Raw genomic sequence first — 22,496 nt, forward strand, 5'->3', positions numbered from 1 at the left:
ATCAACATTTTAATTTATCTGTTCTCATTAAAGCACTAATTTAATTATCAAAATTATCTTGTAACTACTTACCATTTCATTCAGTAAAAATGACAGTTTCAATTACACTTCTGGTTTAAACTAGTATAGAATTTAAGAGCAAAGTATTCAATATGAGAAACCTGGGAAAAATTCCAGCTGTATTACATATACCTGAGAAACCGTGGGCAAATTTGTTAATTTCTTTAAGCTTAAGTCTCTTTATCTATAATGTGGAAAGAAAAATAGCTATCCAAAAGGTCATTGTCAGAGTTATATGAGATAACATAGTCTATTATCATTATTGCAGCTCTACTGTCATGATGAGTACAATTTGACCCTAAAAAGATTAGCATCTGAGTTCTGCACACAATCTCCCACTATCTTTTAAAAGGAATGTATATATATTTAAAGGTGGTCACACAGAGTAGAGTAACTAGCTTTTTAAGTTTAAAGAGAATAAGAGAAGTGTATGCTTGGATTACTGTGAGACTCAGGGGAGATATAAAGGAGAACGTCCAGTATATAAAGAGCAGTGATATGGAAATATGACTAGACTCATTCTAGAATGGTCTCAATGGGCAGAACTAAGTCCCATGTAATAAAAATCAATGAGTGATTTACTCTCTATTCACAGAGCACAAAATTATATATGTGGAAAATGTCATTAAATCCTTCCAAATCCCATAGAACCAAGATGTGAATGTAGCAAAGTCACAGGATATAAGGTCATATACTAAGTCAATCATGTTCCTATATAACAATTGGAAACTAAAATGAAAAGATACATACATATCTACCCAGCACATATATATCTATAGATATAAATGGATAATTTATGATAGCATTAAAATGAGTATTTGAGTATAAATCTAACAAGATATATAGAGAACCTCTATTCTGAAAACAATTAAATGTTGATAAAAGAAATCAAAGATCTAAATAAATGGATAGATTATATTCATTGATTGCACAATTTAATATTAAACTGCTTTAGATGCCTTACAATTAAACATATATATTCAATATAATCCCAATAAAAATCCCAGCAGTTAGCTATAGACAGGTTGATTATAAATTTTCTACATCACTGTTTATAGCAAATTTATTTATAATTTTCCCAAACTGGAAATAATGCAGGTGCCCATCAACACCAGGCATATGCATACATAGGCATATTATTCAGCAATGAAAAGTTGTGAAGTCATGAATATTCATGACAACCTAGATCACTATTAAAATTGAAGTAAGTTTTTATGTTATCCCTGCAATTTCATTTTTCTGATTGGTTCAAAATAAGCAATTAATTAGCTGTTTACCCATTTTTTTCCCTTCTTTTAAAGATAAGGGCAAACTTTCCTTCCAGCCTCCCCTGTTACTGAAATGAAACTTAATCTCTGTCAAGTTTCAGTCATCTGTTAGATTTTCTTTTATGTGTATATCTTTTATGTCTTCTCTATTTAAAAAGCTTTATGTAAATTGAAATTATCTATCTTCTCTTTCATATCCACATTTCCCTCTCTAGTTCTGTGAACTGTTCTTTGGCTTCAGCAGTTTCTTTTGTTCCCTTTATTTCATACTTCCTCCCATCTTAGCTCTGGTTCTATTCATTAACCCCAACCAATAGGAAGCAACAACATGGATGGACCTTGAGAATATCATGTTAAGACAATGTCAGATAAAAAAAGTTAAGGACCATATGATTTCACTTATATGTGGGATATAAAACTGAAAGCAAGAAATGAATAATTAAGAAAAACAAACAAATACTCATAGATACAGATAACAGCAGTTACCAAAGGGGAGGGGAGTGGAGAAATAGTAAAATGTAAAGAGCATCAAATATATGGTAACAAAAGAAGATTTGACTTTGGGTGGTGAGCACACAGCGCAATATACAGATGATGTATCAAGAAATTATGCACTTGAAACCTATATAATCTTATTAACCAGCATCATCCCAATAAATTTAATAAAAAAAGAAAAAAATACATCAGAATGTCCCAATATTTATTTTAGTATTTACCCATATCAGAATTAATTTCATGAAATATAAATTTTTAGGAGGAAAATATAGGCCACAAGCTCATTTAGCTCAAGTTTTCCAAGACAATGCAGGACCAGTGAACTAAGAACCTATCCCCAGATAGCCTACTCACTATATTTTGAGTTTCTTTTTTCTACTAAAAATTGTATTTATTTAGAACCATTCAGAATGTCAACAAAACAGCTGCAACTTTTTTTTCAATTAGAATGGTATTCAGTCAACAGAACAACAATTATTTCCTATAAGCTGCATCAGAGAGGATTGAAAATGGAAAAAACAAAAACAAAAACAAAAAACAAAAACAAAACAAAGACACAAAACCACCATCCCCATATATAACTAATATGTGCTGTGCATCAACAAGAAACTGCTTTAAATTTTCATGCCAGTTAACAACCTCCATAATGTACCAAGCAAGGTTAGTGGCTATTGAAAATACCACCAGGACAGGGCTGTCTAAAGACATATTCCACAGTGTGTCAACTGTACAAAAAAAGGACACTATACAATTGAAAACAAATGTTACACAGCCTTACATTTCAATATGTGTCTTTAAAAGGCGTGAGTTGTATACAGGGCTGGGGGTTAATGCTTTATAGATAAGAAAAAGGGAACTGCACTAGAACCAACTTATTCATCTTCATCTTCCTCATCATCCTCATTCTCTTCATCTTCCGCATCTTTCTCTTCTTCCTTCTATTTCTTGCTTTTTTCAGTCTTGGCAACTCTCTTTTTTGCTACATTAGGCTTTCCTTTAGCTTGGTATGCAGCAACATACTTTGTTTTTCTCTTTCAGCTGAGCCTTCTTTTCATCAGGCTGCTTATCTGTCATCTACATTACTGTGACTCCACATCTGTCCCAGCTTCTTTGAAACATCACCAATGGTAGGCCGGATGCTCTCCTTTGATTTTTGAGCAATAGGACAAAACCAGAAAAAGGCCAAATAAGGCCTCTTAGGTGCATTGGGATCCTTAAATTTCTCATTAGTTTCCATTTGAGGAGGGATACCTTGTCTGCCTTTGCCATGTCTTCAGATTTTCCTTTCTCTTTAGCAGACATGGTCTTCCACCTCTCTGAGCACTTCTTAGAACACTCTGAAAAGTTGACTGAAGCAACTGGGTACTTCTTCTTGTGCACAAAGAAAACATATGATGATGTTTTGCCTCTTGGCTTCTTAGGATCTCTTTGCCCATGTTTAATTACTTCTCCTCAGCAAGCAGTCACCCAGTGACTGTTCTGCTCACACCTGTCCCAGCGCTGTACCTGAGGAGCTCAATGTACTGCAATATATTTTGAGATTTTTATGACCACTCTAGCCTGTTAATATGTTATTAATGCCAACTTTGCAACAAAGAGGATAAAGAGATTAATGATACTCCCACTTCTACAATCACTGACTCATACTAGTAAAGTACAAATGATCTTGAATTGGGTACAAAAAGCCTTAAGTTATTAACCTCTTCATGACACAATAGAAAAATTGTCCAAGTAAATGAGAACACAGGTTATAGTGATAAAATTTTATGTTATTAGCAAACTTCCCTATTTTTAGAATATACAAAAAATTTACAATGATACTATTGTAATTATTTCCCCAAGATGTTGGACACTCTATAGTTATAAAGTCAGACTAGCCCAGCTGGTGTGGCTCAGTGGTTGAGCATTGACCTATGAATCAAGAGGTCATCAGTTCCATTCTGGTCAGGGCACATGCCCAGATTGTGGGCTAGATCCCCAGTTGGGGTCATTCAGGAAGCTCCAATCAATGATTCTCTCTCATCATAGATGTTTCTAGCTCTCTCCCTCTCCCTTCCTCTGTGAAATCAATAAAAATATATTTTAAAAAATAAAGTCAGACTATATCAGCACAGATAACTTGTATACATTTGCTAGAGTGTCATTGCCTCTCTAAATTGACCACTTGATAAAAATTAATTGTCAATGACTTTGGTTACACTCCTCTAGTGAAACCTTTAATGCCATTCACTATTGCATGTCCTGAATGATCAGCTGAACAGATGGTATATTGAACAACTTCCTGAAAAAGTAAATAAGCCTGAAAAGAACATACCTAAATTTCACTTTCCTGTGCACTTGTTTTTATCTGGTCTCAAAGGTGAAAAACAGATAAGGTTGCATGACAATAATTCAACCATATAACCCAAGAACGTGTGTGTGTGTGTGTGTGTGTGTGTATCTGCATGTGTGTTCAGAAATGAATGCAAGTACTCTAAATATTATCCATTATCCTTTCCTTCTTATATAGAATTTTCACCTTTTTTAAAACAGGCATTTTGGGAAAATATGAGAAAAAGATGCTGGAAAACAAATCATTAGCACGTAGATATTCAGTTTACAAGATGAGAAAGACACTTGAGGGGTTACATTAAGTTTATTAGCATCAATTTGAGAAAAACTACTATTGAGAATTTGGTGTAATTAGAAAATAATCAAAGATATTAGTAGCTAGGATAAAATTGGGGAAAAAATTAATGCCCGTTTTTTGAAATTATTTGTTCAACTTAAAACAATAATTAAATCATGAATGAAGCATTTGATTATATTGATGTTCATAATATGCACATCTCAAAGACACAACTTGTCCTAATGAGCAACTACTGGACATAAATATGACTGTCTCTACTCATAATTGTCTGCTAAGTAAAAGTCTTTAAGAAGATGGAATCATCCCAGCTGGCATGGATCAGTGGTTGAGCATCGACCTATGAACCAGGGTTTGATTCCCTGTCAGGGGACACACCAGTTTGCAGACTCCATCCCCAGTGCTGGGCATGCAGGAAGCAGCTGATCAATGATTCTCTCTCATCAATGATGTTCTATCTCTCTCTCCCTCTCCCTTCCTCTCTGAAATCAATAAAAATATATTTTTTAAAAAACAAGATGGAATCATCTGTGTTCAATATAACTTTTTTATTTTAAAAATTGGCAATATAAAACAATTAATTTATTTGCAGTTATAATTTGGGGTCATAAAAAGCAATGCATTATGTTTAGTTTAAAGTTTACCTTAGACTTTTTTAGAAAGTGCACATTACTAAAACATAAGGATACTTTCCTGTTCCACAAAGCTTTCCTATTCCAAAGGGATACAGTATTGGGGGTAAGGGAATAAGATAGGGGAGTCAAAAAACTTTTATTAAATGTACCCAATCTATAAATGAAATATTTCTTTGTGCCAGAATATTATTTAAAATATAATTAGAATTGCACCTCTACTTTCCAGATAGGATTTAAACTAGAAAAACAAGTTCAATAATTTTTAGTATAGAGACGACAATTGAAGGATGAATCTCTGAGGGTCAGGATGTTGAGAAAGAACAAGAGCTCCAAAGTAATTTCAAAAGTCAATAAACATATTATTTTGCTGTTTTCTCTTTTAAGATTTAACTCAATATTGCTTGACAATCATGAAAAATATGAAGAGCTCACTTTCTCCTAACATGATTCAACATCTCTTAGTGACACCATTTCCATAGTTACCATCCTCAAAATCTACCCATCGACCTTCATGTTGCAGTTCTTTCATGGAGTGTTTTGATTATCTAAGCTCTTAAGAGTTTTTATTGTCTCAGTATTTCTACAACCATTTTAAATTCATTTAAAATTAGGTAAATTTTAATTTTTTCCCCTAGTGGTTTCAGGTGTGTAGGACTTAGCCATGAATATTATGTGCTAAATAAGGTAATCTTCAATCTTCAATCTTTACCAAAGTCTGGTAAGTAGAATTTTTAATTCCCATTTTAGAGATGGTTGCATTGAGACTGAAAGTAATGTCTACCCCCAAATCACCCAGGAAAATTTTGGTATAGTCCTATTCTGATATATAATTTGAAAAACATTCTAAATCATATGTTTTCTCCCCATATATCATGAAACACTTAGTTTTTCTTTAAAGCCCACTCTGAAAATAGAGCAGACACTTAATAAATAACTGTTGGTTGATGGGTAAGTTAATGAACATGAGTCTACAATAGCAAAAATGAAACTATTCTATTTGACAAGTAAATGCCAGCTTGGAAGAATATAAAATTATTGTGCACACATGAGTTTATTTTGAGATATTTAAAGTCACAATTAAAACCCACTAAATCAGTTTATGAGCACAGAGTAATAAACTTTGAAATTAAAGGACAGCTTGCCAACTATCAACATGTCAAAAGTATATAAAACCAAATATTGAAGAAGGTGTTCAAAAAAGACACCATTGATTAATTTTAAAATGTGTATAATGCCTCTGTATAATATTATTACTAGATGTTAGCATTTAGCAAAGCATTCATGTCAGAAAGCACTGAAGGTCATTCAATATAGTCTCTTTTACCTTAAATAGAGATCGGCTAAAATAAAATGATAGCAATAACATCTCAAAACCCTTCCCACTGAAGGGAAGACTCAAAAACATGGAAAATAAGGACCATCCCTCAGGAAAAAAGGGAGCAGATAGTCTCTTTCCTTGATCTTAGTTGCTATGTAAACTACCAGAGGTGATGCACTAGGAAGCAACAGAGTCATGGGTCAAACAATTAAACACTAAAAAATATTAAATATATGTGAATCTATGTTGCTTTTTATTATAAAAACTAGAGGCACAGTGCACGAAATCCATGCTCAGGTAGAGACCCTAGGCCTGGCCGGTGATCAGGACATTCCAGCTGCTGGCTGGGGCCTTCCTTCATTCCACGCTGCCCCCTGGTGGTTAACGCAGGTCATAAGGAGCTATCGAACTCCTCCCAGTTGAACTCCTGAGGGGACATTTTGTATATTAGATTATATAGATTAATATATTGATTAAAATAAAATCAATTATATAAAATATTTGGCCAAAACCGGCTTGGCTCAGTGGATAGAGCATCGGCCTGCGGACTGAAAGGTTCCAGGTTCGATTCCTGTCAAGGGCATGTACCTGGGTTGCGGGCATATCCCCAGTGGGAGATGTGCAGGAGGCAGCTGGTCAATGTTTCTCTCTCATCGATGTTTCTAACTCTCTGTCTCTCTCCCTTCCTCTCTGTAAAAAAATCAATAAAAAAATATAAAAACAAATAAAAATAAAAAAAAATAAAAATAAATATTTGGCTATTTCAGGTCACATTATAAAGTTACCTTGCTCTTAAAGAAAAAGGAATCTACATTTAAAAGCTAGTTGCCACAAGAAATGATTTTCAGAAATAAAAGCACATCCTATCTAATAAAAGAGAAACATGGTAATTAGCCGTACATCCACTACCCTTCCCAATGGCTAATCAGTGAGATATGCAAATTAACTGCCAGCCAAGATGGCGGCCGGCAGCCAGGCAGCTTGAAGCTAACATGAGGCTTGCTTGCTTCAGTGACGGAGGACTCCAACATTCACCACCTGCCTTGCCAACCTCTGAGCTTGCAGTTCGAAACATTGTTACAAATATAGAAGCTAAACAAAACCCCAGAAACCTGCTTTCAGCCAGCCGGGATCTCAGAGCTGGAGTTGATACAGTGTTTCGATTATAGAACCCAAACAAACCAGATATCTGCTTTCAGCAGCGGAGGCCTCAGAGCTGGAGCCAGAGCTAAAGCTGGCCCAGAATAAAAAAAAGAAGATAAAAAAGGAACAGTTGGGAGCTTCAGTCACCCGCCAGCCTGAAAACAGCCCTCAGGCCTTCACCCAGACTGGCCAGGCACCCCAGTGGGGACCCTCACCCTGAAGGCTGTGTGACCAGCTGCAAACAGCCATCATCCCCTCTCCCAGGCTGGCCAGGCACCCCAGTGGGGACCCCCACACATGCACCAGGCCTCTATCCTGTATAGTAAAAGGGTAATATGCCTCCCACCACCGGGATCAGCAGAGCCGCGAGGCCTCCCGGCACCGGGATCAGCATGACGGTGCAGCGCCCAAACCCCCTGATCGCCCTGTGGTTCTGTGTGTGACAGGGGTGGGGCCACAACCTCCCTATCTGCCCTGCTCTGTTCGTGACAGGGGAAGGCGCCCCAACCCCCTGATCAGCCCTGCTCTGTGCCTGATAGGGGGGAGCTCTTAACCCCCTGATTGCCCTGCGGCTCTGTGTGTGACAGGGTGCGGCGCCCCAACCTCCCCCCACCCCCACGGTCCCTGCTCTGTGTGTGATGGGGTAGAGCCATAACCTCCCCATCGGCCCTGCCCTGAGTGTGACAGTGGAGGCGCCCCAACCCCCTGATCCGCCCTGCTCTGTGTGTGACACGGGGCGGTGCCCCAACTCCCCTATCAGCCCTACTCTGTGAGTGACAGTGGGGAGCTCCCCAACCCTCTGATCGGCCCTGCTCTGTGCATGACAGGGGGCAGTGCCCCAACCCCCTGATCGATCCTGCTCTGTGCGTGACAGGGTACGGAGCCCCAACCCCCCTGATGGGACCTGCTCTGTGCGTGACAGGGGGTGGCTCCGCAACCTCCCCATCAACCCTGCCTTGAGTGTGACAGGAGGCGGTGGCCCAACCCCCCAATCAGCCCTACCCTGAGCATGACTGAGGGTGGCATTGCAACCTCCCAATCCGCCCTGCTCTGTACATGACAGGGGGCGGCACCCCAACTCCCCAATCAGCCCTGCTCTGAGCATGACAGGGGGCGGTGCCCCAACTCACAATCGGCCCTGCTCTGAGCCCGACCAGGTGCTGCACCTAGGGATTGGGCCTGCCCTCTGCCACCCGGGAGCAGGCCTAAGCCAGCAGGTCGTTATCTCCTGAGGGGTCCCAGACTGTGAGAGGGCACAGGCCGGGTTGAGGGACCCCCACCTCACCCCCGAGTGCACAAATTTTTGGGCACCGGGCCTCTAGTCATAATTATAATAATATATTGGGAGAATTATTATAGAAAATTGTGAAAGTGAGCTAAAACATCTAGTATTATGAGATTAAAACAGTTTCCAGTGGAGAGAAAAGGAAAAGAAGTGCACATTCACTAAACCTTTATTTAAAGCACTGTGCTATTTTTTTCTCATTATTTTATTTTACCTAGTAAAATAGAAACATGAATTGAACAGTTGTTCTAGAGTTCCAGGTGGAGAAAGCAAGGTTCAATGTACCCAGGTACACAGTGAATGGAAAAGCCCGAGAAATCTATCTCTGAAGGGCATGGTCTGTGCCTTACACCATGAATAACTTTGGAGTTTAGCCTATCACATATTTTGAGCAGTAAATAATACAACCGTGTACAATCTGGGTGTGAATAATTTCTTAGCACTATCTGAATTACCTGGGTGAAGTCCCAGAGGTTACCAGGTCATTTTTATTTATGATATTAGCTCATGTGCATGCAGGAATCACGTGTTATAATAGTGACTAGTTTCTGATGAGGCTCTTTGCCAAAGAAAGCATATTTCTTTTCACTTGCAACTACAGAGACTACAGATGTGAAAAGGAGTAACCATTTTTTTTATTAAGTAGATAATTAAAAATGAGTGCAAAAGATACATATTGTTGCATATCTAAGGGCATTTTTACAGTCTATCTAAGACACCCCACCCACCTCCAAAAATTCTAAAATGTTTAAATAAACCTGAGAATTTTCAAATGCCAACTCTAATGTTAAATGATTAACTCTTTTTAAATGTACCACTGTTATATTGTCCAAGATTTTTATGGACAGGTGTTCCTTTTTGCTGACTTGATTTTTTTTTCTCTATGTCTTTACCACTAATCATTAACTAAATCATACTAATGCAAGTTTCACTAAAATAAACATTTAACTGAACGATTTCATATGGTCAAACTAGTGCTGACAGCTTTCAAGGTAACTCAAAGGCTTAGGAAATATTACAATGTCCCCCTGATATGATAAACTTGGATAACAAGTGGAAGACAACTATTAAATAAATTATAAAATACTGGGGAAAATATCTGAACCACAAAGTTTGTCTTTCAAATCTGTGGGAAAATTAAAGATCCTATCTAATAATAGACAAACATGGTAATTAACTGTACCTCCGACATGCTTCCCATTGGCTAATCAGGGCGATATGCAAATTAACTGCCAACCAAGATGGCAGCTGGCAACCAGGCAGCTGAAGTGAACAGGAGGCTTGCTTGCTCCAGTGATGGAGGAAGCCAAAGTTCCCTGCCTGCCACAGCTGGCCTCTGAGCTTGCACTCTAAGAAACAATGTTGCAATTATAGACGCTAAACAAACCCCATGCTTTCAGCTGCTTTCAGCCAGCCGGCGGAGCTGGAGTTGCAACAGAGTTTCGATTATAGAACCCAAACAAACCCAGAGGCCTGCTTTCAGCAGCTGAGGCCTCAGAGCTAAAGCGGCTCTCAGTTCCAGTGACAGCCATAGAATAAAATCCCAGAATAAAAAAAAAAAAGAAAAAAAGGAGGGGTTGGGAGCTTCAGTCACCCGCCAGCCTGAAAACGACCCTCAGCCCCTCACCCAGACTGGCCAGGGACCCCAGTGGGGACCCCCACACTGAAGGGGGTGTGACCAGATGCAAACAGCCATCATCGCCTCATCCAGGCTGGCCAGGCACCCAAGCGGGACCCCCACCCTGATCCAGGACACCCTTCAGGGCAAATCATCCAGCCCCCACCTGTGCACCAGGCCTCTATCCTCCCAGCACCGGGATCAGGGGAGCCGCGAGGCCTCCCGAACCCGGGATTAGCTGAGCCGCGAGGCCTCCTGGCACCGGAATCAGTGAAGCCGCGAGGCCTCCCAGCACCAGGATCAGTGGAGCAGTGAGGCCTCACTGCCCCTGTTTTAAGCAGAGCCGCGAGGCCTCCCAGCACTGGGATCAGCGGAGCAGCAAGGCCTCCTGGCCCCTGGAGCAGTGTGACAGGGGGCAGCGCCCAAACCCCCTGATCGCCCTGTGGCTCTGTGTGTGATGGGGGTGGGGCCACAACCTCCCTATCCACCCTGTTCTGTTCGTGACAGGGGAAGGCATCCCAACCCCCTGATCAGCCCTGCTCTGTGCCTGATAGGGGGAGCTCCCCAACTCCCTGATCGGCCCTGCTCTGTGTGTGACAGGGGGGAGCTCCCCAACTCCCTGATCAGCCCTGCTCTGTGCATGACAGGGGATGGCACCGCAACCTCCCCATCAACCCTGCCTTGAGTGTGACAAGTGGCAGCACCCCAACCCCCCAATATGCGCTAACCTGAGTGAGACTGGGGGTGGCATCGCAACCTCCCAATCCGCCCTGTTCTGTGCATGACAGGGGGCAGTGCCCCAACTCCCCAATCAGCCCTGCTCTGAGCCTGACCAGGGGCTGCAGGGCAGGCACCTAAAGATTGGTCCTGCCCTCTCTCACCCGGAAACGGGCCTAAGCCAGCAGGTCGTTATCTCCCAAGGGGTCCCAGACTGTGAGAGGGCACAAGTGGGGCTGAGGGACACCCCCCCCCCACCAGTGCACAAATTTTTGTGCACTGGGTCTCTAGTTATTTAATAAAGAATGTTAGAAAAAGAAGGTAATCATTTGGATAAAAAGATACTGAGGTTATGTCTAAACCCTTCTCCACAATAATTCCCAACTAAATTAAGAATTTTAACACACATACACACACACAATAAAAACCAACACAAAAAAACCATATAGGTACTAAAAGAAAACAAGAAGTTCTCTTATTCTTTCTCTTCTACTTTTAAAAGAATGAAAACTGAATAGGAAATGCATTGACAGTAAGAGTATTTCAAAACTCAAAAGCTATAAAAAAAGATCGATAAATAAAATATATAAAAATATAAATAATCTTCTTTGCCCCAAACACTCTAAACAAAGAGAAAGCGCTCCTGTGTTGAGTATCTGCCCCCTGGTGGTCAGTGTGCGTTATAGCAACTGGCTGACTGGTTGTTCTGGTCCGCCATTCGGTTGCTGGGCTTTTATTATGTAGGATAATTGCACACACTCAAATGATGTATATTCACTGAAGTTTTGTTAATAATAGCAAAAATTAGAGTTCACAAGTTTGTGATTTTATAACTATGGTGCACATATAAAACAGAATTTTGTGCAGCCATTGAGAATAAAACAGATATTAAGTGATTTAATTGGCAGTTCCTCCAAGGGGAAAACCAAGGAGCAAAATAGTGTGAATAATATGCAGCATGTACATGTATTACCAAATCTGGGGGGGGGGGGGACTAAATCTGCTGGAAACTATATATTAAAATATATAAAAATCACATATTTATTTATAATTTGTATAAAGTGTGCATACCTCTCTCTCTCTCTCTCTCTCTCTCTCTCTCTCTCTCTCTCTCTCTCTCCAGCATTGTTTCTAGAGTTTTTTGGGTTTTTTTCCTTAGTACTACTAAACTTCATGAGGCATTCACTTTGGTAGACTACTTGGTACAGAAGAAAGAACTAGAATCAGAATTAGAAGCTCTGTATACAAGTCTCAGCTTTGACATTTATAAACCCTATAATCTTGGTTGAGTACCCTAACCTCTCTGTCTCAATCTATCTCAAATATAAAGCAAAGATAAAAATCTTATTTTTATGGAAGACACTGTGTTATAGTAAATTGGGTCATGAGCCACAACCTCAGTCTAAGGTTTTGTTGGTAGTTCTTGGCTTTTTGTCCTTGATAAGTGACTTAACACATCTACACTTAATTTTCATAATTTAAAACATAATTTATAAAATAACAGTGTCTATCTCTTAGCAGTGCCAGTGAAGACCCTGAGACTCAGAAAGGTTAAGTGATTTAGTCAGAGACATAAGGTTATTACAAATAGAAAAGACCAGATCTGTTGTCTGATTAATTTTAATAACTTATTCAGAACAACAGAGTAATTCTCAAACAGAATTCCCTTTATGAAAATATGAAATGATAAATACACACTTAAGTGTTCTTAAATTGTTCTTGATTAACATGAACTTTTAGTTATCATTATACTAGAGGCCTGGTGCACAAAATTTTTGCAAGGGGCTCGGCCCTCGCAGCCCCAGTTTCTTCCAGAAGATTGTCTGGAAGGATGTCCTGAAGGTCATTTGGCTATCTGGTCTAATTAGCATATTACGCTTTTATTATTATAGATAACATGAAACAGCCTTAAATACTTTGGGGATTTACAGTATATTAATGTTAGAGTGTTTTTTAAACCTTTCATTGACTTAAATCTGTGAAAGCTGAAACATGTCATTCATTTTTATGATATATTTTCAGCCTCTTTTTAGGAAGTATTACTTACCAAAATAATTTTAAAAGTAAAAATAAGTAGGATTTACTTTTGTCTTGGATTCTTGTGGGAGAGGGGGTTTAGAACTATGTTTCAGGATACCTAACAATAAATGACACATCATGGACTGGAAATTAGTAAATTGAACAGCTATGTTATTTTTGGTGAAGAGGGTATGTCTCTTTCTATTCATTCTTTAACTTTTAACTGTTTGGGGGATATTTGAAGTAACTTTATATCTACTTTCCTCAAATTAGTATAGTAAATGCTATATAATAAACATAAACTTTAGAAATGATTCTGGTTGGAGAACATTGGAATTCACAGTCACCTTGACTAAGAAACTGTAGCCTAACTCATACAAATGGTTTTCTCGAAGAACTCATATGTAGAACATCAATGTATATGGCATCAGTGCCAAATCCAATTCAAGGCTACTAACTTTTTCCCTTAAAGCTAAACAGTGGTCGGCAAACTGCAGCTCGGCAAACAGCGGCTCATGAGCTACATGTGGCTCTTTGGCCCCTTGAGTGTGGCTCTTCCACAAAATACCGACTTCTGCACATGGGCCACAAAGTTTCAATCACACTGTACATGCACACCTGCACATGGTATTTTGTGGAAGAGCCACACTCAAGGGGCCAAAGAGCCACATGTGGCTCACGACCCGCGGTTTGCCGACCACGGATAACACACTCGATTAGTAAGTTTATTTTATCAGGATGATAAATGACTTATTCTTACTATCCAAAACATGCATTTTCATATTCATAAGCATTGGTCTGAAAACAAAATTAGGTGATGAAAAGGAGAAGAGCAGTACCTTATGCCCATAATTACTAAACAAACAAACAAAATATAAAAGCCTCCTTGATATATTAAAAAAACAAATTGGCAGTATTATCAGATTTAAAAAAAGTCATAAAAAGTACATTTGTAGTAAAATATAAAAGGAATTAACTCCACTTATGTAAAAAGTGATTTAAATAAAAAACTATGAAGTGAAATAAACAATCACTTCAGGACAGTCAATAGACATTTATTTAAAGACAAAGTAAATTATTCAAATACATATATTACTTACAAACCTTACCTTAGAACTTAAAAACTTATACTTAAAAAGAATTTCAAAATCTACTGAGCATTCTTTTTTGTTAATATATTTTATTGATTTTCTACAGAGAGGAGGGGAGAGGGAGAGAGAGTTAGAAACATCAATGAGAGAGAAACATCGATCAGCTGCCTCCTACACATTCTCTACTGGGGATGTGTCCGCAACCAAGGTACATGCCCTTGACCAGAATCAAACCTGGGACCCTTCAGTCCGCAGGCAGACGCTCTATCCACTGAGCCAAACCGGTTAGGGCGCATTCTTAATCACTGAGTTAGAAAATGTTCTTAACCACTGAACCTATGTAGTAATTGGTGATAAGACATAGATTAAGGCTATCTATTTAAAGAATCAAAATTGTTGCCCTAACCAGTTTGGCTCAGTGGATAGGGCATCGGCCTGTAGACTGAAGGGTCCCAGGTTCTATTTCAATCAAGGGCATGTACCTTGGTTGCAGGCACATCCCCAGTAGGAGGTGTGCAGGAGGCAGCTGATCGATGTTTCTCTCTCATCGATGTTTCTAACTCTCTATCCTTCTCCCTTCCTCTCTGTAAACAATAAAATTTAAAAAAATGTGTTTACTGTTATTTGTTAAGCATATATAAATTAAATAAATCCATAAGTTATGGGGTTGCTCATTAGTGTATTCTGGTTTTATATAGGCTTTCTGGGTAAAGATATGAATTGGATGATGCTTGGTAGCACTACCTACCCTCTACTACATATTCAGTTCACAACACCTAGAATAAGCATGTCTTGATATCCTAAATGATAGTGAAGTGCGGGAGTTACATAATTTTCAGAAATAACATGGTCTTATACATAGCATTCTGTAGTATTGGCAAAAGTCTCATAAATTTCTGCAAAAGTAACATAGAAGGCTATCTGTGATTTTTAAAGATAATCTCTCTAGTATTCTTTAGTTCCTTTGTCAAAATTGTCAGGATTATGCCTTTCAGTGTAGTGTCTTCGGATGTGGAACTTCGACTCAACACTGAAAGAAGAACATAGAAGAGGCTCATGGAAATAATGTGTTTTCTGTACGACCAAGCAATCAGATTTGAAGGCATTCATACAATCAAACTATTAGAAGTTACCAACAAATGTGAGAAGGCATTTTCTGAGGCTTTCTGCTTTTAAGGTTTCTAAAAATTAAAGTGGAGAATTATTTTCAATTTTTAAACGTGTAATAACTATTTCTTAAAACATTATTATGCACCAAGTATTTCACCATCAGAACTGTATAGAGCCCTAGATGGCTTGGCTCAGTGGATAGAGCATCAACCCGCAGACAGAAGGGTCCCCAGTTTGATGCCAGCCAAGGGCACATGGGGAGTTTGCAGGCTAGATCCAATCACTGGCTTTGGTCCTGGTGTGAGAGAGGCAACCAATATATGTGTGTCACATCGATGTTTCTCTCTCTCAGTCTCTCCCCTTCCCTTCCACACTCTCTAAATATCAATGGAAAAATATCCTTGGGTGAGGATTAACACACAAAAAAAACCCACAAATGAACAAACAAACAAAAAGAACTATATAGAGACAAAATTCATTCAAAGGCACACTTCAAATGTGTATATTTTATTGTAGGAGAATTGTACTATTGTACTGTAACTAAAGTTTATAGAGACTATAAAAGCACTGTGACTATAAAACTAAGACTCACCCATATTTGGGTGCCAGGGTCAACAATTCCTCCCAGATTCAGCTGTGAAGACTTTTGCAAACATGTCCCCTCCAAGCGAATGCTTTTTCAATGTCTACAAGACTTGTTTGGTCACACAAAGGCCTGTGCAATTGTTAAACATATAGATTCCAGGACCCACCTATGACCTCTGAAACCTGTATTTTTAGCAAGTAAACTATGATTCTGTGAATGGGTACATTTGAGAAACAGGACTTCTGTTTCCACATCATCTCTTAATAATCATTTTTCTACTTAGTTTTCCAAGTAAAATTCTTCCAGTTCAAATTTCTATTCTCTTTGAATTGTCTGATTTTTTATAGACCTCTGATTTCTAGAATTTCAGATATGGAAAATTGATGACATCTAAATCAGTAATTCAAAAAATAAAGAGAATAAATACAAGAAAAATATTAAAGATTTCCTACAGATACCAAATTTTTGGACTGGAACCCAGATTCTTTGTCCACCGGAATTGAAGAATGAATCCACAGACAGAACGTGGTAGAGCAAAGGTGGAGATTTATTGAAGAACAAGTACAGACTCCCACATGGGGAGAGGGAAAGAGAGCCACAGAATGAACTCCCAGGTAGGGAGGGGGAAAGGGTCCCACTGAGTTCTTTTCCCCTTGGCTTATAAAGGCTGAAGTTCCTGTGTCCTGATAACCCCTCTGATTGGTCAATATTCCCCTTTGAATTGGTTACTATAGTGATTCCTGAGGCCCTCCTCCCTCATAGTCCTTCCATTCCTCGGGGCTTTCTCCTTTTCCATCTGAATGGCTTCCTACTCTTTATTTTGTAACTATAGACCTTTCTTGGCTACTTCCAGTTCCCTTGTCTTATGGAAATATACCTGTTGCAGCTTTTTCCTCTTATGTAAATGCACTGTTGTTGCTCCCTTGTCTTATGGAGATGTAACTGCACCTGGCTTCCTTGTATTATGGAAATGTACCTTCTCCCAGTTTGTAGCCCTGTGTTTTTCCATGGACCCCACTTCTAAAAAGTCCCTAAGCCTGCCTATATTCCCCTAAAATTACCCTAAATTGTTCTAGTGGCCACAGGTGGTGTGTTCCAGTTGACTCAGTGGTCCCAAGACCAGGACAGTGCAATTACTCTAAATTACCTCAATGGATCTAGATAATGAGTTCCTGGCAACTCAGTGATTTCAAGACCCGAGGGCTCTAGATAAGGTGTTTCTGTCAATTCAGTGACCCCGAGACCCAAAACTATAATGAACATGCTTAATTTTGCTTCTGTAAACTGCTTTTTTGCAAGCCAGGTGCCTCATTATAAATCCTGGGATGTAATCAATACCTTTGTAATTTTTGCCTATATAAGTCTGGTTTTGCCACCATCTTACTGCTATGATATTTGGGAATGGTCCCTCATAGTCCCGGATTGCAATAAATGTGACTCTTTAATTCGACTTCTTGAGGCGTCCTTCTGTGATTCCCGGGGTACATTACAACATTTGGAGGCCCCAGCGAGATGCAGCCCCTTAGGGGTGCTGTTTCGGATGCAAAGGGAGGCAAAACCTTCCCTGAGCCATTCGTGGAGACTGAGGGGTCTCTAGGGGGTGCGCAACCTGAGAAGTTCCAGGGCCCCGGAGAACTCCCTTCGGATCCAGCGAACGGGCAGGGGACGTTGGCCCATCCCTAAAAAATTCATCGGAGTCACCTGAAAAACCTCTAGAGGTGAGTTCTGGAGTTCTGGGACCCGTCACTGGTAGTGGACTCAAAAGAGGGCTGGACGCAGCGGAACCTCAGAGTCCAACCACCTGACGTGACGACATCTGGGGGTCCTGGTCTGGGCAACCTTAGGTTGCATTTGTCTGGTTTGTTTTGCCTTTGCTAGCCTTTTTGGTTTTGGATTTTTGTGAGCCTTTTTGGTTCTGGATTTAGATTTGTTTGTGAGCTTTTTTGGTTTTTGTTTTTGTTTGTGAGTCCAATGTATTTGTGAGTCCAATGTGTTTAGTCTGTCGATTTTGTTGTTTCGCCGAAATCCTCTTGGAGGACATTGAATGGTTCTTTCCTTCCTCTTTAACTTTTGGGGGATTGTGTGAATGGATTACTGATGTAGGTTATCAAGGATCTCTAAGGGACTTGTCCTGTATCTGGAGGAATGGCTTCTAGATGGTATTCAACGTCTCTGGGACTTCCAGGAGGGAAGTCAAAACTCGGACTGGCAAAGGGTTCAAGTCTGGCCTGTCTTTTAAAAAAGGTAGAAGAGAAGCATTCCTAGGCAGTTTTCTACTGCCTCTGTTCAGGGACTTGTTCTGTATCTCTGCACAATTGAAACTGATTTGTTGGTATTTTTCTAGTTGTCATGTCTATTTAGTCTTGTTTTCTTTGTTCAGTATGAGTACCATTTCTGTCTGGATGAGACATGGGTCGAGAATCCTATCCTGAGATGTGGGAAAGGGAGGCCCCACATCTGTTCCTGTCAGGCCCCCATCAGGGGACTTGGACGGTGTTCCTGTTATCTGCTCAAGCTTCCAAGACTGTAAAAGTACTTGTTCACTGAAAGGGTGTAAGTGTGGTTGTTTATTTGATGTTTGTATGTCTAATTAGGTATAATTATTTGTTTACGTAAGTGTGGAAGTCTGCGGAAAAAAAAAACACACACGCTTGATTTCTTTAAGGCTGAGTGCTCTGACCGATAGCAAAATGCCCCGAGCAGCCGCTGGGTTCTTTTTCCAAAGGGCGCTTGCTCTCTGTCAGAGGGGGAATCGGCCCGCCTAACTAGTAAAATTTCTGTCTATGTTTGTGTACTAGGGACTTCGATTTGCTCTGTGATATTTCTGTGTTGGGTTGAAATTTTGGAATTCTGGGGTAGATTTAAAAGGTATTTGTGGCTTTTCTAGTCTGATTGGGACATTTAGGGGTGGGGCTCACAGATCCTCAGGGCAGGGATTTCATGGGTCCTTCCCCCTGCCTGTGCTGAATAAATAAATAATACAGGCCAGTGTCATTTGGCTTGCCGGTTAAAGGAAGACAATGGGCCCAGGAATCTGTAAAGGTGGGTGGTCAAATGTACTGAAAGTGTTCGGTACCTGTTGCCGCTAGCAGAGGAGGAGCTGATATCCCCTTCCAGTTCACTCTCTTGGGAGAGACCTGATTTCTGCTCTGTCACAGGGGACGGTATGATGGCAGGGGCCTGGTACCCAACCCACTGCCACAGGAGCGCTTTGTAACATGCAGGGCATATTTCCCCTGGCCAGCTAAGGGCTGCTGGCCCCCACCATGCCACCATTGCTGGCTGGAGACAAGTGCTTTTTCCCAGTAGGAACAGAAAGAAAAGGGCTGCCAGATGAAAATGCCTTTCCCCCGTGGCAGGAGCACCTCCACTGGTCACCTGGGAACCTGCGCTGAGCTTCCCACCTCCACCTATCCAGCTCCCATCTCCTGCACCCTCTGTTCACCAGGGTTGTAATTGCCTCTCATCCCCTGAGGGGTTATTTTGCGTAGGCAAAGAGGGAAATTTCTCTGTGCCTCCTTGCGCCTCCCTGCACCCCAATAAGACCCAAGGCCTCCTTGGACACTTTTCACTGTGTTCTGTTGGGGGCTTGGGGGGGGGGTTTAAAAGGGCAGCAGCTAGAAAAAGAAACTCTAACAATTAAAAGGCAATAGAAAGAATGAATTGGTCACAGCTGGTAGAGGTAGCCCAGAAAGTCTTTAACAATAGGGACACCCTGGAGGAGAAGCAGGACAAGAGAAGGACTAAGGCAGTGATAGCTGCATTAAGTGAAATGGGCACCAAGACAGAAGGAGAAGGGGAATGGAAAAAGGAAAGAAAAGGCTGGCAGCAAACTAGGAAGGCATTAGTATGCCTATTGTAGGAAGTAGGGGCACTGGAAGAGAGAATATCCTGGTAGGTTAACAAAGGAAAGCGGAAGGCTGAAGGGAAACCCAGGCTCTGAAGGATTTACACTCAGGGAAGGGAACTAATAGGGCCAGGACTCCTTTTCCTTGAACCCCTTAGAGCCCAGAATAATAATTATTTAGTTTCCTGGTGTGTTCTGGAGCAGCCTATTCAATCTTGATAGAGCCAATGGGACCTGTAACATCTAAGAAGACATCAGTCCAGGGAGCCACCGGACAAACTGTCTTTTTCCTTGGACATCAAAGAGGACTGTGGACATTGGAAAGAACATGGTAACACAATCGTTTCTGGTCATGCCAGTTTGCCTGTACCCATTTCTTGGACGTGATCTCTTACAGAAATTGCAAGCCACCGCCACTCCAGCTTGGGTTCGGGAATTCTTAGGGGCAGTTGGATACTGGGGTTCGCGGAGATTGCTGAACATCTGTGCTCAAGTGTTGGGGAGGCGCAGCTGTTAAACTGGACTGAAGGGGAGCAACAGGCCTTTGAGAAGCTAAAGAAGGCTTTCGTCTCAGCACCTGCCCTAGCCTTGCCACACGTCAGGAAGCCCTTTCACCTCTAAGTGAGTGAGGTAAGGGGCATTGCCAAAGGGGTTCTCACCCCGAATCTAGGTCCCTGGAAGAGACCTGTAGCCTATCTGTCGAAGAGACTAGACCCCGTGGCTGCAGGGTGGCCAGCGTGCCTCCAGGCAGTGGCCACTACAGCATTGCTGGGCAAAGGAGGCAGATAAGCTGATTTTGGGCCAGGAACTAGCCCTGACAACACCCCATGCTGTGGAAGCCCTCCTTCGAGGTGCTCCAGAGAGATGGATGTCAAACACCAGGGTGACCCAGTACCAAGTTCTTCTCCTGGACCAGCCCCGCATCTGATTCCATAAGACATTGACCATCAACCCTGCCAGACTGCTCCCAGACGATGATCCAGAGGAGCCATCCATGACTGCATAGAGGTAACAGATGTAGCTCGCCCAGACTTGACAGATGTCCCGTTATCATCACCAAACAAGGTACTGTTATGTACAAGATGGGACAGTGGGAGGTGATAGTCACCCTAGACTGCCCAAGGAAACCGAGCTGCAGACCAAGCTGCCAAGGAAGGCGCCCAAAAACCAGTGGGGCCTTTACCAGAGGAGGAATTGGCAGAACAGAAGCAAGCTACCAGAGGACCACATGCTTGGTAGACTCTACCAGATGGCAAGCTGTTGGTCCCAGAGGCTTTAGGTCGGACTTTAGTTGCCCAGTTACACCAGGCTACCCACCTGGGCGTCACCAAGACTTCTGAAGTTCTGCAAGGCAGGTACTATATACAAGCTTAGACAAGATAATTAAATGCATAGTCACTAGATGTACTATCTGTGTACAGGTCAATGCTAAGCAAGGTAAGGGGGGTCCCCCTGGGAATTCAGGCCCAGTGAAACTCCCCAGGAGAGCATTGGGAGGTGGATTTCACAGAGATTAAGCCACCGACATCAGTGTATAAGTACCTGCTAGTTTTTTACAGACTCTTTCTCGGGATGGGTTTAAGCCTATGCCACCAGGACAGAAACTGCCTATACCTAGATTTGGGCTATCAGCAGTTATAGGATCAGATAACAGCCCCGCCTTTGTGGTCAAGGTATCTCAAAGTACAGCTAAGGTCTTAGGCATAAATTGGAAACTGCATTGTGCATACCGGCACAAATTCAGGCAGGTATGAACAGGACTCTAAAAGGACTTTAACTAAATTTATCCCAGAAACCGGTGAAAACTGGACCAACCTCCTGCACTTTGCCTACTTACAGGCCAGGTGTACCCCCAACCGGGAGGGGTTCTCTCCTTTTGAAATCATGTTTGGTAAACCTCCCCCTATCCTGCCCAAAGTTAGGGGAGGAATTAAAAGCTAAAAGTCATAACCATTCCTTGCTCAAGTCCTTGCAGGCTCTGCAGTATACCCAGAGAGCCACCCATAAGCTTGTGTGAGATGCCTTGCCAGTGCCCACCTCGGACCTTGTACATGCTTTCCAGCCTGGGGACTGTGGGTAAAGAAGTTCATGACCCAAGGACTCACCCCAACTTGGAAAGGACTATACACTGTCGCCCTAAGCACGCCCATGGCTTTTAAGGTTGATGGCATCCAGACCTGGCTACACCACTCCCAGCTCCTGCACCAGGAGACGGCCTTGATCCCGGCAGACAGCAGCCTCACCCGTGAGATCCCTAGCCTGGGGCTCCACGCAGGCCAGGAGGAGGCTCGACGCCCGCAGGAGAAGAACTGGGCTTCAGTGAGGACGGTACTGATGGGGACCGTGGCACTAGGGCACTTGGTAACTGTAAGAACATTTTTTCTAGCCAGTGAGAAAGTCCAGGGCCAAGTGGGGCTAGATGTGCTAGGGGACAAGAGAGCAGAAACAGAATAGAGCAGGGGTGGGCAAACTTTTTGACTCGAGGGCCACAATGGGTTCTTAAACTGGACCGGAGGGCCGGAACAAAAGCATGGATGGAGTGTTTGTGTGAACTAATATAAATTCAAAGTAAACATCATTACATAAAAGGGTACGATCTTTTTTTTCAATAGTTTTATTCATTTCAAACGGGACGGATCCGGCCCACGGGCCGTAGTTTGCCCACGGCTGGAATAGAG

At 41.5% G+C, this 22,496-nt stretch overlaps 1 pseudogene across 1 annotated transcript; it reads right to left on the bottom strand.

Moving 5' to 3' along the window:
• Positions 1-2,566: 2,566 nt before the first annotated feature.
• LOC308515315 (high mobility group protein B1-like) lies at positions 2,567-5,613 on the bottom strand (annotated as a pseudogene). Its single transcript has 2 exons — positions 5,568-5,613; positions 2,567-3,271 (listed from the first exon to the last, which is right to left on the bottom strand). The product of its transcript is annotated as a high mobility group protein B1-like (transcript).
• Positions 5,614-22,496: the final 16,883 nt, after the last annotated feature.

Source organism: Myotis nattereri (assembly GCF_964212035.1).
Source record: "Myotis nattereri genome assembly, chromosome: 3".
Lineage (NCBI taxonomy): Eukaryota > Metazoa > Chordata > Mammalia > Chiroptera > Vespertilionidae > Myotis > Myotis nattereri.